The sequence below is a fragment of the Myotis brandtii genome, unplaced genomic scaffold (genome assembly GCF_000412655.1).
Source record: "Myotis brandtii unplaced genomic scaffold, ASM41265v1 scaffold199, whole genome shotgun sequence".
Taxonomy (NCBI): domain Eukaryota; kingdom Metazoa; phylum Chordata; class Mammalia; order Chiroptera; family Vespertilionidae; genus Myotis; species Myotis brandtii.
In genome coordinates, this window is record NW_005357414.1 from 1,385,894 (window position 1) to 1,402,696 (window position 16,803).

The window sequence follows — 16,803 nt, forward strand, 5'->3', positions numbered from 1 at the left end:
AACTCCTACCATTTGCAACAGCATGGATGGAGCTGGAGAGCATTATGCTAAGCGAAATAAGTCAGTCAGAGAAAGATAAATATCACATGATCTCACTCATTTGTGGATTATAATGAACAACATACTAATGAATTACAGACAAAGAAAGAAAGACTTTTGCAAAATAATATTTCAGGAAGAAATACTAAATTAATGGAGCTATTGGTTTCAGTATTTCAATACAAGGATGCAAAATTAATAATGCAATTAGGCATACATACTGAAAAATCAGGTAAAATTGATTCCAATTTTATTCTAATCTCTTGCTAAATATATGGCCTTAGGCAAGTTACTTCATTTCTCTGAGGTTCAATGCTAGAAATAAGGCAAGCCCCCAAAATCAGGGATCCTGGCAAAACCCAAAGCAGACAGCAAGGCAAATATCTTTACTTTGCTGAAGGGTGTGCATGCATATGGTCTGGGAGCGTATGCACACTGAGTGGGTGGTCTGCTCAGACTTTTATGCTTGCTGAACATCATCTGTCCCTCACTCTTGATTGGAAGAGCTTAGGCTCACACTCTTGCCCAATTGGCTAATTTAAAGAAAGGGGTTGACCTTTGCCATTTCAAAATGGCTGCCCCCAGGGAAGCTGCAAGTCACAGGACCCAAAATGGTAGCTGCCTAAACTCCCTTCTTTGACAGAAACGATTACCATCTAATTCTCACATTCAATTTGCTTATCTAGCAAAATATGGATAATAATACCACCTACGTTTTAGTGTTTATGGGAAGATTAAGTAATACATGTAACATTTTTAAAACACTGTGTGGCACATGGTAGGTGTTTAATGAATGTTACGAGATTTTGTTATCATTTCTACAAGAACGACACCTTCAGTTTCTCTCCCATCTTCTTCTCTGTTGGATTTCCAGTACCTAACATAGTGAGTGCTCCATAAATATTTGTAGGGCAAATTGATTTATTTGACAGATATCCAAAGGTGTAGTGGAGCAGTTTATTGATTTTGCCTCTGCTTCTAATCACACTTGACAGCTACACAAGTAACTCAAGGTGAATTTTTAATAAGAACTTTATTGAGATATAATTCCCCAATTTAAAGTATACAATAAAATAGTTTTAGTACCTTCAGAGTTGTGCAACCATCACAATAATCAATTTTAGAACATTATCTTCACTCCAAAAGGAAATTCCATACCTATTAATAGTCACTCCCCATTCACTTACAAACCTCCCCCACCCACCCAGCCATAGGGTACCACCAATCTACTTTCTGCCTTAATGGATTTGCCTATCTTGGAAATTTCTTATAAATAGACTCATAGAACAAGTGGTCCTTTGTGACTGTTTTCTCTCATTTAGCATAATGATTTCAAGTTTCATGCGTGTTGTAGCATGTATCAGCACTGCATTCATTTTCATGGCTGAATAACATTTAATTGTATGGATATAGCACATTTTGTTTATTCATTCATCAGCTGATGGACATTGGGGTTGTTTCCACTTTTGGGGTATTACAAATAATGCTGTTGTAAACAATCACATATAAGTTTTTATGTGAAAATATGTTTTCATTTATCCTGGGTATATACCTAGGAGTGGAATTGTGAGTCATATGATAATTTTATGTTTAAGTTTTTGAGGAAATGCCAGGCTATTTTCCTGCTGTCTTAACAGCAGCTGTACCATTTTACATCCCACCAGCAGTGTATGTGTTTCAATATTTCCACATCCTTGATAACCCTTGTTATCTGTCTTTTTTATTATAGCCATCAGTGTGAAATGGTATGTCATTGTGGTTTTGATTTGCATTTTCCTAATAACTAATTATATTCATCATCTTTTTGTGTTCTTATTGGCTGTTTGTATATCTTCTTTATAGAAATGTACATTCAGATTTTTGTCTTGCTCATTTTTAAATGGATTATTTGTCTTTTTATTATTGGGTAGTAAGAATTCTTTATATATTCTAGATACAAGTCCCTTATCAGACATATGGTTTGCAAACATTTTCTCTTATCCAATTCTATTGCCTATTCATTTCTTTGATTCACAAAAGTTTTTCATTTTGACCCACTCAACTTACCAATTTTTTCTTTGGTTGTTTATGCTTTTCACATCACATTTAAGAAATATTGCTTAAATCAAGGCCATGAAGATTTACACCTATATTTTCTTTAAAGAGTTCTATGGATTATCTATTACAGTTGGGTCTTTGATCTATTTTGAGTTAATTTTGTATATAGTGTAAGGTAAGGGTCCAAACTCATTCTTTTACATGTGGATTTCCAATGTCTGAACACTATTTGTTGAAAATACCCTTCCTTCTTCATTGAAATGCCTTGACACCCGTATTGAAAATCAATCAAATCCAAATGTAAGGGTTTATTCCTGGTCTCTCAATTATATCCCATTGATGTATATGTCTACCTTATGCCCATACCCCATTGGTTGCTGTAGCTTGGTATTAAGTTTTGAAATTGGGAAGTGTGCATCCTTTGACTATGTTTTGTTTGTTTGTTTGTTTGTTTGTTGTTTTTTAATATTGGTTTGGCTATTCTGGGTCCCTTGCATTTCCATATAAATTTTAGGCTCATCATTAAATTTCTGCAAAGAAGACAGCTGGGATTGTATTGACTCTATAGATTAGTTAGGGTATTATTTCTACCTTAACAATATTTTCTTCTGAGTCATGAAGATGGGATTTCTTTCCATTTCATTTCATTCAACAATGTTTTGTAGTTTTCAGTGCACAAATCTTGTACAGTCTTGGATTAAATTTATACCTAACCATTTATTCTTTTTTTTCAGTGTTAATCCTCACCTGAGGATATTTTTTCCATTGATTTTTAGAGAGAGTGGAAGGGAGGGGAAGAGACAGAGAGAGAGAAACATGGATGTGAGAGAGACACGTCTATTGGTTTCCTCCCGCAGGTGTCCCAACTGTGGCCAGGTATCGAGCCTGCAACGGAGGTACATGCCCCTGACCTGAATTGAACCCGCGACCCTTCAGTCCACAGCTGACACTCTATCCACTGAACAAAACAAGCTGGGGCACCATTTATTCTTTTTTATGCTATTGAAATCAATAGAATTGTTTTCTTCATTTCATTTTCACATTTCATTTTCACTGCTAGTACTGAAACACAACTATATTTTGTATATTTGTCCTGCAACTTTGCTGAAGTCTTCTATTAGCTTTAATGGTTATTCTGTGAATTCTCTGGGGTTTTCTATGTATAACATCAAGCCATCTGCAAATATAGTTTTACTTCTTCCTTTCCAACCCTGATAGCGTATATTTTTGTTTGTTTTGTTTGTTTGTTTGTTTGTTTGTTTGTTTTCTTGCCCAATTTCCCTGGTGAGAACTTCTGGTACAGTGTTGAATAGAAGTTATGAGAGAAGACATCCTTGTTTTGTTCCTTATCTTAGGGGGAAAGCTTTCAGTCTTCATCATTAAATATGATGTTATCTGTGGGGTTTTGTAGATGCCTTCTATCAGATTGAGGAATAAAGTGAAATTTATTTGAGACTGGAAGACTGCCACCAATGATAGACATCCCAGACCCAGTTGTATTTTCTCTTTTCTGTTATATACTTCTTCTGCTTCATATTCTCCAAACAAAGGAGAATGCCTGAAGGGGCAGATTTATAACTTATTTTGGGTTTCAAACTGGAAACATTTCACTTCAGCAGGAAATACAGCCCACTAAGAATTGTACAGATACTTAAAAATTAATGTGAAAACATAAGACAATAAGCTTTCTTTGAGCCATGACTTTATTTGGTTTGCAGTTTGGGTTTTGTCGATACATTTCATTTTTTTCTTGGTGGGAGAATGGGAGAATAGGAATTTGGGGAGAGTGTAGAGGATTATCTTATACATGATGCCTAGAATAACAGAGGCATGAATGACAAGACTGACTGGGTTCAAATATTTGCTCTGCCACTTACACATTTTTCAAGTTATGTAATCTCCATGTACCACAGTTTCTTCATTTGAAAAATGAGGATGATGAAAATAATAAGGAATATAATAATAATAATAACAATAATAATAATACCTACCTTATAGGGCTGTTGTGAGGAATAAATGAGTTAATATATGCTTAAAATCTGCCCACTACTAAGTAGATGTTTGCTCTTATTATTACATGTTAAAAGAAACATCATATTCCATAATCTCCTTAAGGATAAGGAATATCATATTCTTTAGAATCTATTAAGCAGTGGTAACCAGTGACCAAAACATAGGTTCAAGAGCCACATAGATCCAAGTTGAAATCCTTGCTCAAGTGCTTTTACTAGCTGTGTGGCTTTTAACAAATTACTTCATCTCTCTGAGCCTTAGGTTTTGCATTCCAAATAGGAAACAGAAAAACAAGTCACTCAAATTATTACTAGCTTTTGAATTTTTGTTTTTCCTGACAGTTTCTAATATTGAGAAACTAAAAGACATAGAAGACTCAAATGGATAAAAATCAGTAAATTCAACAAAGACCTTGGGAAGCTTAAAAGATCTTACAGGGTTATTAGAAGCAACAAATTAGATAATTGAAGGTTAATGAGGTCCTATCTCAGAACTTCTGCTCATTTAATAGTTCAGGCCTGAGGCTAAGAGAAAAATCTCATTGGAGGTTTTATTTTACTAAAAAAATATTTCTAAAATTATAAAAGTAATATGTGCTTATAAAAAATTAAAATTTACAAAAGCATGTAGTGAAAAGCAAATATCTCTTTTTATACCCATTCCTCTACCCATTTCAATTCTCTTCCAAGAGATAACTATAACAACAGTTCAGTCCAGACCTTCATCTATGTATATCAATACATATGAATATATACATAAGAACACATATAGACATATATATTTCTACCTAAATTATACCTTACTATACATATGATGTGACTTTCTAATTTTACTCAACAGTATGTCTTTGACATCTTTCTATTTGAGTACATAAAGACTTACCACATTCTTCTTAATGGCTGTTCAGTAATCCATAGGATGGATATGTCAGTGGCTTACTTTTGAAAATCTTCAATCATTGTTCTCAGGATAGCATCATGAGTCTCCAATTGCAGTGTACTTCTTTCTTAAATCCTGTATTTAACAATATAGCATGCAAATATGTAGTTTAAGGCAACTTCATAGTTTGCATGGATAGAAGTTTTTTGTTGAATTCTCAGTTGTGTAGATAGAATGGAAAGCTAAACTTTCATGTAGAACAGAATTTATTTAGATAGGTCAGAAAGAAAAACAAGTCACTCAAATTGTTACTAGTTTTTGAATTTTTGTTTTTCATGACGGTTTCTAATATTGAGAAACTAAAAGACAAAGAAGACTGGAATGGATAAAAATCAGTAAATTCAACAAAGACCTTGGGAAGCTTAATAAGTACAAAAGTAACTGTTGGTCTGGTGGATAAAATACTGAAGTAATTATAATAATTAATCTTTTGAACTGAGAAATTATTATAATAATTACTCTTTGGGATAAGAAACTAGCCCATATAATTGAGAAATGCCAAAAATGATAGCCATGTATTAAAAATGATTGCATTTATATAAATAAATCCATGAAGGAAAGCTAAAATTAATGCTTCCATAATAAATACAATATATTGTGTTAATTTCCAACAGTCCCAAAATGTCTATGTGCTACTGATGGCAATTTCAGAATTCTGGGCAAGCATACACAAAGTTCAAAAGTGTCATAATACTGAAGCAATGTGGTTATACAAATAGAAATGTGTATGTATGGAATAATGGAAATGTCACTCACTGTAATATCTGAACAGGAGGTTGCAATCAAAGAAATTAGCAATTAGAAAGTACAGGGCCCTAACTCCCACAGAATTTTTGGTTCAAGGAGCTCTGACAGCACACAAAACTGTTGTAAGATACTTTGTGAGAAAGCTTTGTCAGTGGTAATGCCTGCTTTAATGACATCTGGAAACAGTTGTTTTTCTCAAAAAAAAAAAAAACACAAAAAAAACCCCCAGCAATACTTCTAAGCCTGCCAAATGCAGATAATAAGGTGCTTACCTATCATTAACAAAATTATACTTTCCTTATTGACAGAAAAGATCTTTTCACATTGTGAGAAGATTACGTACATTGCAGAACTAGTGAAAAGCTATTGAAAAATATCATACGGATGGCTGCAAAGCAGTGATTTCCATCCCTAAATGTGCCACTGTCTAGAGTGTCTTCAAATATACTGAGGATCATCATGGGCTTTTGAAAGATTCCCAAAACAAAATTAAATACACAGCACATTAATTTAAAATATTATGCCATACAGCATTTTTAGGAAAAGGGAGAGATGGCATAAAATCAAGCTAACAATAACAGTGTGTTATAAATTCCCACAAATTTGGGTGACAATAATGGAAAGATTAGTACATTATATAGATTCAGTGGTAGTTTTTATGAATTCAGAAAATTGTACTGAGACTCACCATCTAAACAGTTATAGTCAAGTGTATAATTTTTCTATGTGTTTTTAAAGTGGCCCCTCACATAAATAATAATCCATGAATTCTGTCTCCAACTTTTGGTTAGTTTTTCTACTTGGGTTTCCTAGATGCTTAAAAATATATTCCAATGCCAGTAACAAAAAATCATTTATTCATTGAAAAATATTTATTGAGAGCATGCTGTATGCCAGGCACTGATATACTCATGGCCAAATTGAAAGTTTTTATCAGCCATGTATAGGAGTACCTGTTTTTCTGGGCCTTTCTAATAACATGTTTTAAAATATTTTTAGCCTCATAGAGGCCCACACCAAGACACATCATAATTAAAATGCTAAAGGTTAAAGGCAAAGAGAAAATCTTAACAGCAGCTACAGAAAAGCAGTTTGTTACCTACACGGGATCTCCCATAAGAATGTCAGCTGTTTCTCAACAGACATGTTGCAGGCCAAAGGAATTGGCACAAAACATTCAAAGTGATGAAAAGCAAGAATTTACAATCAGATTATTCTACCCAACAAAGCTATCATTTAGAATCGAAGGATGGATAAAGAACTTCCCAGACAAGAAAAAAATTAAAGTTCATCACCACCAAACCAGTACCACAAGAAATGTTAAAGGGTCTAGTTTAAGGAAAAAACAAAAACAAACACAACATCAAAATATGAATGATAAAATGGCAATAAATACATGGTGAGACAAAAGTAGGTTTACAGTTGTGTGTGAAACACAGAGTTTATTCTTGTATTATTATTTATTAATTACTGCATTATTTTCCACACAAACAGCTATGTACCTACTTTTGCCTCACTCTGTATATATCTATGAACAATTACTTTAAATACAACTGGGTTAAATGCTCCAATCACAAAATACAGGATGGCTGAATGGATAAGAAATGAAGACCCATACATATGCTGTCCACTGTCCACAAGAGATCAACAGCATGAAAGCATAGGAATGAAAAATATACTTTTTATGTAAATGGAAACAGATTAAAAAATCTGGTAGCAATACTTTTGCCAGACAAAATAGACTTTAAAAAGAAGGCTATAGCAAGAGATAAAGAAGGACCAAGCAATTCCAATTCTGGCTATTTATCCAAAAAACCAAAACACTAAATTGAAACAATATCTGCATCCATATGTTTTTTGCAGCATTATTTATAAATAGAGGCCTGTTGCACGAGATTCATGCATGACTAAGGTACCTAGGCCTGGCCGGTGATCAGGGCCAATCTGTGGGGCAACGGTGAGGTGATCGGGGGGGCCCCGTTGGCACCCTCCTTAGCTGGTCTGGGGCCTGTGGGCTGGGGGCAGCTGCTGCGTTGAGCGTCTGCCCTCTGGTGGTCAGTGTGCATCTAGCAACCGGTCATCCCAGTGGTCGTTCCACCATTCAGTCAATTTGCATATTAGGCTTTTATTATATAGGATTGCCAATATATGGAAGCAACTTAACTGTTCATAGATGAATAGATAAAAAAGAAGTGGTGCACATATACAATGGAATACAATTCAGCCATTAAAAAAAAAAAAGAATGAAATCTTGCCATCTGCAACAACATGAATGGACCTAGAGCAGCCGTGGGCAAACTACGGCCCGTGGGCCGGATCCGGCCCGTTTGAAATGAATAAAACTAAAAAAAAAAAAGACCGTACCCCTTCATGTAATGATGTTTACTTTGAATTTATATTAGTTCACACAAACACTCCATCCATGCTTTTGTTCTGGCCCTCCGGTCCAGTTTAAGAACCCATTGTGGCCCTCGAGTCAAAAAGTTTGCCCACCCCTGACCTAGAGGATATTATGTTAAATGAAATAAGTCAGCCATATGATTTTACTTATATGTGGAAACACCAAAAAACAAAAAAACATATAAGAACAAAAACAGACATAAATACAGAGAACATTTTGATGGTTGTAGATGGGAGGGGTATTGGGGAAATGTGTGAAAAAGGTGAAGGGATTAAAATGTACAAATTGGTAGTTATGGAATAGTCAAGGGGATATAAAGCTCAGCACAAGCCTAAGTGACTGAACGAACAATCGACTGACTGACAAGTTGCTATGATGTGCACTGACAACCAGGGGGCAGACGCTCAATGAAGGAGCTGCCCCCTGGTGGTCAGTGTGCTCCCACCGCCAACCTTCCATGGTCCCTCCCCTTGGCCGGCCATCCCTGATCGGCCCCAATCAGGACTGAGTGAGATGGCCCTGATCAGCCCTGATCGCCAGCCAGGCTGAGGGACACCACCCATGCACAAATTCGTGCACCGGGCCTCTAGTATAGTCAGTAATATTGTAATAACTATGTATATATTAGATGGGTGCTAGATTTCTCAGGGTAATCAATTTGTAAGTTATATAAATGTCTAATAAATGTGTTGTACACCTGAAATTAATATGTCAACTGTAATTGAAAAATAAAAATTATTTTAATAAAAAATATATCTTTAGCACTATCATTATCATATTAGTAAAAATAGTATATTATTGTAGTTTATCATTTCTTTAAATATTAGTGAGATTGGATACTTTTTCATATGCTTATTGATCATATGACCATTTTTAGTTCTCTTTTGAATACGCTGCTCATATATTTTATGTGCTTTTCTACTGGTCTTTTTACTACTGATTTATAAAGCCTCCTTACATATTGCTGTAACATCTATCTGACATTAGTATCTTTAAGTAGGAGCTTCTAGAGACAGCCAAATTTTCTCAGTAACTATTAGAGTTGAAGTCAGCTAATGTTGTCAAATACTTTTTTAAGGTCTACTGGTATGAGTATCCTGGAATCATTCTGATGCTATTCTCCTGTTTCTGCATTAAATCTAATTTTATGTACACTAAAGCAAGTTATACCATAGCCAAACAGATTCTAGGAGCATCCAACAAGCAATATTGTTCAGTAGTCAACAGAGAAAAAAAATTGGACTATAATCATGCTAGCATTTTAAAACAAAACCTAACAAAAAACGAAAAGATGTTATTGTAGTCACCATCATCTACTTCCTCATTATTCTTTAAGTTGGTATTAACAGTAGAATCTTTGGAATATTTCAGCACATTTTTAGTACTGCATATGTTTGGAAAGGACTTTGATGGCATCTATTTTCCTGCTTTAAAAAACCTCAGCAGCTATACACAATCAGGTACTGGGGATATGTGGATTTGAGAGTAATACTGACCTTTTCACCAGAAATAGTAGAAGCTGATTTGAGGCAATACCAGTGCTGCTCAGTAACTTGAGCCATCATCCTGGATAGTAGGTACATATTGAAATTTCCATAGAATTCTTTTAACTCTGTGATTCAGAGTCAACAAATATTTGCTGAGTACTTAATAGGTGCCAAGTGTTTTTATATACAAGTTTTCCTCTAATCTTCACCACTGATCTATTATATTGGTACTAGAGGCCCAGTGCAAGAAATTCGTGCATGGGGGGGGGCTGTGTGTCCCTCAGCCCAGCCTGCACCCTCTCCAATCTGGGATCCCTCTCACAATCCAACACTGCTGGCTCCCAACAGCTCACCTGCCTGCCTGCCTGATCACCCCTAACTGCTCTCCCCTGCAGGCTGGGTTGCCCCAACTGCCCTCCCTTGCTGGCCCGGTCACCACTAACTGCCCTCCCATACCAGCCTGGTCGCCCTCAACTACCCTGCCCAGCAGGACTGGTCTCCCCTAACTGCGCTCCCCTGCCAGCCTGGTCGTCCCCAACTGCCCTCCCCTGCAGGCCTGGTCACCCCAAACTGCCCTTCCTGCAAGACTGGTTGCCCCTAACTGCCCTCCCCTGCCGGCCTGGTCCCCCCCAACTGCCCTACCCTGCTGACCTTGTCCCTCCCAACTGCCCTCCCTGCAAGCCTGGTTGCCGCTAACTGCCCTCCCCTGCCGGCCCGGTCACCCCTACCTGCACTCTCCTGCCAGCCTTGTCCCCCCCAACTGCCCTCCCCTGCAGGACTTGTCCCTCCCAACTGCCCTTCCCTGCTGGCCTGTTTGCTCCCAACTGCCCTCCCTGCCAGCCTGGTTGCCCCTAACTGCCCTCCCCTACCAGCCTGGTCACCCCTACCTGCCCTTCCCCGCCAGCCTGGTCACCCCTAACTGCTCTCCCCTGAGCCGCTATCATGTTAGAACATGGGTCTTTTACTTACCATGCAAAGTTATACTTGTGAGATCTACAACGTAACCATTTACTCAATTGCTATTTATAAGGAGATTTTGTTTAAGATTTATATATAACTAGAGGCCCGGTGCATGAAATTCATGCATGGGGGTGTGTCCCTCAGCCCAGCCTGCACCCACTCCAATCTGGGACCCCTTGAAGGATGTCCAACTGCCCGTTTAGGTCTGATCCCATCAGGATTGGGCCTAAATGGGCAATCTGAATCCCTCTCACAATCCAGGACTGCTGGCTCCTAACTGCTCACCTGCCTGCCTGCCTGATTGCCCCTAATCGCTTCTGCCTGCTAGCCTGATGACCCCTTAACCACTCCCCTGCCAGTCTGATCAATGCCTAACTGCTCCCCTGCCAGCCCGATTGCCCCTAACTGCCCTCCTCTGCAGGCCTGGTCCCCCCCCAACTGCCCTCCCCTGAAGGCCTGGTCCCCCCCAACTGCCCTCCCCTGCAGGCCTGATGTCCCCCAACTGCCCTCACCTGCAGGCCATCTTGTGGCAGCCATCTTGTGTCCACATGGGGGTAGCCACCTTTGACCACATGGGGGCGGCCATCTTGTGTGTTGGAGTGATGGTCAATTTGCATATTACCTCTTCATTATATAAGATCTCCATTTTCTTATGAGGAAATTGTAACTCAGAGAGGTTACGTGATTTGTTCATAGTCATATTAGTAGCTGCTACGTGGCAGAGATGGGACTTGATGCCAGATTTTCTAACTCTAAATCTAGGGTTCTTTTGACTGTGACATAATTGCCCCCCTCAGCAAGTCTGAATTAAACATGTGAATGCCCCAGGAGGGCTTTATATTCTCGTGTATCTTCAATATTTTTAAATATTTGCTCAACATTTACTTAATGAAGGTAGGAAGAGACTGAGTTTTTATTAATAAAAATAACTATTTTCATCATGTTCAAAATAAAGAATTTACAAAAAAGTCTATCATAGTAACAGCTACTACAGTATTTATTGAGAACTTACCATGTGTCGGGCACTGTGCTAACCACTTTACATGCATTATCTCATTTAATACTAGGAGTTTGGCATCATCATCATCGTCGTCGTCATCGTCACATCTCTGTTTAATATATGGGGACCAAACAGATTAAGTTACTTAGGCAAGATCACACAGTAAGTGGTAGAGCCAGGATTTAAGCTCAGGCAGGCTGAAGCCTTAGCCTGTAAGCTAAACCACTATGTTTTATCGCCTTCAACTACAGCAAAATTCCTAAATTGGCATTTTAACCTACTAATTTCTTACTTTCATTTATTTTCTTTTTTGTCACCCAAAACTGAATAAAATGGAAGTAATTTACAAGAATATAATTATAAAGTCACATTTAAAAGATTTTAGATTTTCCTGTTGTTTTTTTTTTGGTTTTTTTTTTTTTTTTTTTTTTGGTATTTCTTGATAACAAACCATATCCTACTCTTCTGTAGTTCTTGTTTTCTCTTTAGTTCCCTTTTGCAACTTTTCAAACCAGACAACTTTCATGGAGTAGTATTAGAGGATTTAAAATTTAGATAAGAGTATAAACCCCTCATTCCTGGTAAATAGCACTGTGGCATGTGCTGTTTTGTTTCACAATCTCAGCTGATTGTGGAGAGTCACTCACTTTAAGCAACTTCAAGTTTGTTAATCCCACAGTTGGTGGCACACCCAATAACTTGCACGTGTTCATCACAAAAATGCAATGGCTGACACCAGTGAGGACTGATTTATTTTTGCTTTTAATTTTTTATTCAAGGGCCCCGCGCCTCGTTAGCAAGAGAGGGGACCAATTTCCATCTTAACAATTGCTTTGGGAAGCACTGGCAGAAACCCAAATTAGTCGACACAATGTTTATAATTAATCCCAGAGATTTCTTAACACCCCTTGTAAATTGGCACCCCAGGCTCTTGCCTGGCTGTCCCATTGCTTAATCTTTTATCTCACAAATCTGTGGAGGCATCAATGACTCTAATGCATTTTTCTCAATGTAATGCAGAACTCAGGAGTTGATCAAGAAGGAGAGTATAGTTTTGATATATCCATATTGATTCAAATATGAAGCGATGATTTTCTATGAGTTTTGGCTGTCACTAGAGGGCATATAGATCCCAGAGCAAAAGCCATTTGGTGGGTTTCCTCAACCTGCTATCTGTAAACAAGTAGAATCTGATTATAATGAATGTGAGAGGGCAGCTGTACCCTATAGGTTAAATACTGATGTTGACAGTTGTGTAATGACAATGCTGTTTCATTACAAGACATTTCAAATGTATAATTATACTGTAGTTTGGATAATTTAGAAAAAACAACTGATTGTGAGCAATGCCAGGCCATCTACAATCTGAACTTCACCTTTGCATTATTAAAGCAAAACCTTCAAACAGAACTGGAAATTAAGGGCACACCTGGTGAAAAGATTTCTCATCCCTGGCTTCTAGTTTGTCCACTCATTGTGTGTACTTCTGTGGAAAACTGAAAACTTTATTGACTAAGTACTTCTGGGTTCAAGATCAGGCTTCTTCCCCCACCTCACCCCACCCTGGCCTGCCAATTCTTCATGGGCACAAGTCTGCTTTGGGTCTTAATAAAATATCTCTGACTAGGATTGAGGGTTTCAAATCAAGTGTGGGGAGGGGAGGCAATTTTATGTTCTGATGCCTGAAAAAACAAAGCCTCCTTAAAAGGCAGAAGAGAAATGCACAGTGATCACATTTTGGAATTTCAAATGGGAAAACATAGTCTGAAAATGGAACAAAATATTTGAAATCAGGACTGCCCCAGAAAACTTGGATAATCATAGCTATTATGTATTTTGAGCACTTATTATGTGCCAGGCACTGGGAAAAGTACTTCCCATGTATCTTATCTCATCTCATCCTTTCAACGACCCTAAGAAGTAGGCTCTAGAATCCACACCTCTGAAGATGAGGAATCTAAGGCATAGTAAGGTTTAGACTACTTGCTTGAGATCATATAGCAATTACATGGCAGAGCTAGGATTCAAATTAAGTTCTGATTAACTCTGAAGGCCTTTTTCTTAACCACCAAAGGGCCCTGCCATTCTCGTAGATATTTTTAGGCTTTAAATAATTTTTTTCCAGAAGGGATTCAAAGGTAGGAACCAAATCAGTTTTTCCATCTTTGTATGACCTGCACAATTTTTGCCATATCCAAAGACAACATGAATTACAGACAGGGTGTTCAGGCCTGCTCTCTCATTCCCTGGGGGTGAAGGTGGCAGCCTTCTTCACCTTCGCCTCATCCCAATAGGGTCTTGGCCAGCCAAGTTGGTCTCAGAAAGCCAAGTGCTATGGTTCTAACTACTTTAACCTCCTCCTAAACAATAATAATTATGAAACAATGGGTTGGATATTAGTTGTATTTTAAAATGCACACCAAAATAAATAATGTTCATTGGCAATCACCTACAATTATCTCGTACACCACCAGGGGGACATATACCACATATATGAAAGCACTGATCTGGATGATCTGTAAGTGACCTCTAACACTTAACTTCTAAAAATAGTTTTGAAAGGTTGAGATGGGATTGAGCAGCATGTCAACTTGCCAATCTTTGCTTCCTTTCCTCTCTTGCAGTCTCCAGTCTGTGCTTAACTGTCCTCTATTTTCTGAGAGATTTTTCACAGCTTTTCAGAAGAAACTGGGCACTTCAAAGAGAACTAGCAGCAGCTATTTCCACAATTACTGATCTTCAACCTCTAGCTCAGGTGTCACATCCTTAGAGAAACTTTCTCTGACCATCCAATTTACAGTAACCTATAATGTTACCTTGTCTTATTTTTCTCTCAGCACTTATCACTATTGAAAATCACCTTGTCTGTGTTTGTTTTGTTTGTTGTTTTTTTTTTCTTTTTACTTATATACTACCAGTCTCTCTACTACACCACAAGCTCCAGATCCCTGGCATTTAGCATAATGCCTAGCATGTAGTTAAGTGTTCAAGGAGGATTTGTCAAATAAATGCACATGATTAACCTAGGATTCTAAAGTTAGGGTAGGGTTGTGGAGTTAATGAAACAGAGGCAACATAAGGAAAGCAGAAATTTGGGTGATGTATTTTATCCAACAAGGTAAAGTGGGCAATGACCTGGGAAGGTATAAAACTGTCATCACTCATTCTTTTTTGAGTACTTACTGTGTTCAGGGCATTGTACTAAGCTCACCCTTGTGGATTGGCTACTATTGAGTTCTGGGGCCTATGCCATTGGTAATCTCCAGTTGCATTCATATAACTCATGTTTATTGAGTGACTCCTATATGCCAAGCACTATTCTATTATGGGATACAGCAATAAGCAGCACAAAGTTCCAGCCCTCTATCTAGTAAGGATCAAATCAGTATCAGTCACACATCATTATATCATTATTTTTCCCAGATAGTATTTCCTAATGATCCTTTACCTTTCTAGCAAAATCAGATCTTTACTCTCAAGGTGATCCTAGAATTATATGCCCTTCCTCTGTTGTATTTATAATAGCTACCATCCATTTATTGAGTATGCATTATGTGTCAGACACGGTGTTGAATGAAGGCTTTAATGCATTATATTATAGAATCTTTTCAATAACCCCACAAAGAAGGATTAACTTCATTTTACATAGAAGGAAACTGAGGCTCACTGAGATTGAATGACTTGTCCAATGTCATGTAGTTATTATGTGGTAGAGAGCATTCAAAGCTAGGCAGGGTGCCCCCTGGAGTTGTATAATGCAATGACTCTCTAGAGTCACTGTCCTTAACCGTAAGTGTGTAATGGTGCTTCTTATATTATACTAGGGGCTCAGTGCACGAATTCGTGCACTTTGAAAGGAACTGTGGGCTATGAGGCTGTGGTAGGCACAGGGGCGGGTCAAGGCCCATTCTCCACGCCTCTGCCCAGCCCCTCCCAACATGGCCTGGTCCCCTGTCTGCCAGCAGACCCATTCCCACTGCCACTGCTCCCACACGCTGATGGCACCGGCCCCGCTTGCACCCGCTGAGCGAAGGGGGCTGGCACCAGCAGCGGGTGCGAGTGGGGCCAGCGCCATCAGCAGGTGTGAGCAGTGGCTGCTGCAATCGGCCCTCAGGAGCAGGGGGAGGTGGCGAAGTCCTCAGTGGCAATCAGGGCTGGCAGCTGCTGCTCACACCAGCTGATGGTACCGAATGATCGGGACCGGCACCAGGCACCAGGCACCAGCAGCGGGTGAAAGCGGTGGTTCTGGCGCTGGCTGCAGGTGTGAGTGGGGCCAGCGCTGGCAGTGGGTGCGAGCAGGGCCATTGCCGGAAGCAGATGCGAGCTCCAGGCAGGACTGCAGTGCGTGGGAGCAAAGAATTTTCAGTAACCACCAGAGGCTTGCCCCAATGGCAGCAACCGGTGCCATGCCTTGGTCTGGCGCCCCCGCTGACCTGCTCCACCATCCTGCCATGGCCAGCTCCTGCCATGTTCCCCCTGGTGGTCAGCGCACATCATAGCGACCGGTTGTTCCGGTTGTTCTGCCATTCAGTCTATTTGCATATTAGCCTTTTATTATATTATATACAGCCTCTCTTGACTTAGGAAATTTAGTCACTTTCAAGGTATGGGGTTTGCCTGAAGAGCTGGCAATGAGGTAGGTAGAAATGTTTCAATATTTGCCTGTGTGGTCCAGAGCATAAGGCACCAGTGCATATATGTTATGCAGTAGTTACTATGGTTCATTACACCCTAAGAATAACACTGACTCTCAGTAAAGATCAAATTATTGAAGATATAGTTCAAGATGAAAATAGTGTGTGTGTGTGTGTGTGTATGTATATATATTAAAAGCGTAATATGCAACTCGACTGAACGGCAGAACAACTGGTCGCTATGACACGCACTGACCACCAGATGCTCAATGCAGGAGCTGCCTGCCCCCTGGTGGTCAGTGCGCTTCCACAAGGGGAGTGCTGCTCAGCCAGAAGCCCAGCTCACTGCTGAAGAGCGCAGTGGCGGTGGCGGGAGCTTCTCCCACCTCCGCTGCAGGTGGGTGGTAAGGAGTGAGGGGTCCAGAACTGCAAGAGACCCAGACTGCAAGAGGGATGTCTGACTGCTGGCTTAGGCCTGGGGATTGGGCCTAAGCAGGCAGGCGGACATCCCCCGAGGGGGCCCAGACTGCAAGAGGGCACAGGCCA

General features: G+C 39.2%; 1 protein-coding gene across 2 annotated transcripts in view; it reads right to left on the reverse strand.

Moving 5' to 3' along the window:
• The window catches only part of RGAG1 (retrotransposon gag domain containing 1), a 152,211-nt gene that overhangs the window by 131,220 nt on the left and 4,188 nt on the right, over nt 1-16,803 (reverse strand). The window contains exon 2 of one of the 2 annotated variants that reach the window (XM_014538819.1): nt 4,972-5,103. The gene's annotated coding sequence lies outside the window, so the exon portion shown is untranslated. Of the gene's footprint in view, nt 1-4,971; nt 5,147-16,803 lie in introns of those variants that run through there. The other variant, XM_005865203.2, reaches the window with a different exon arrangement.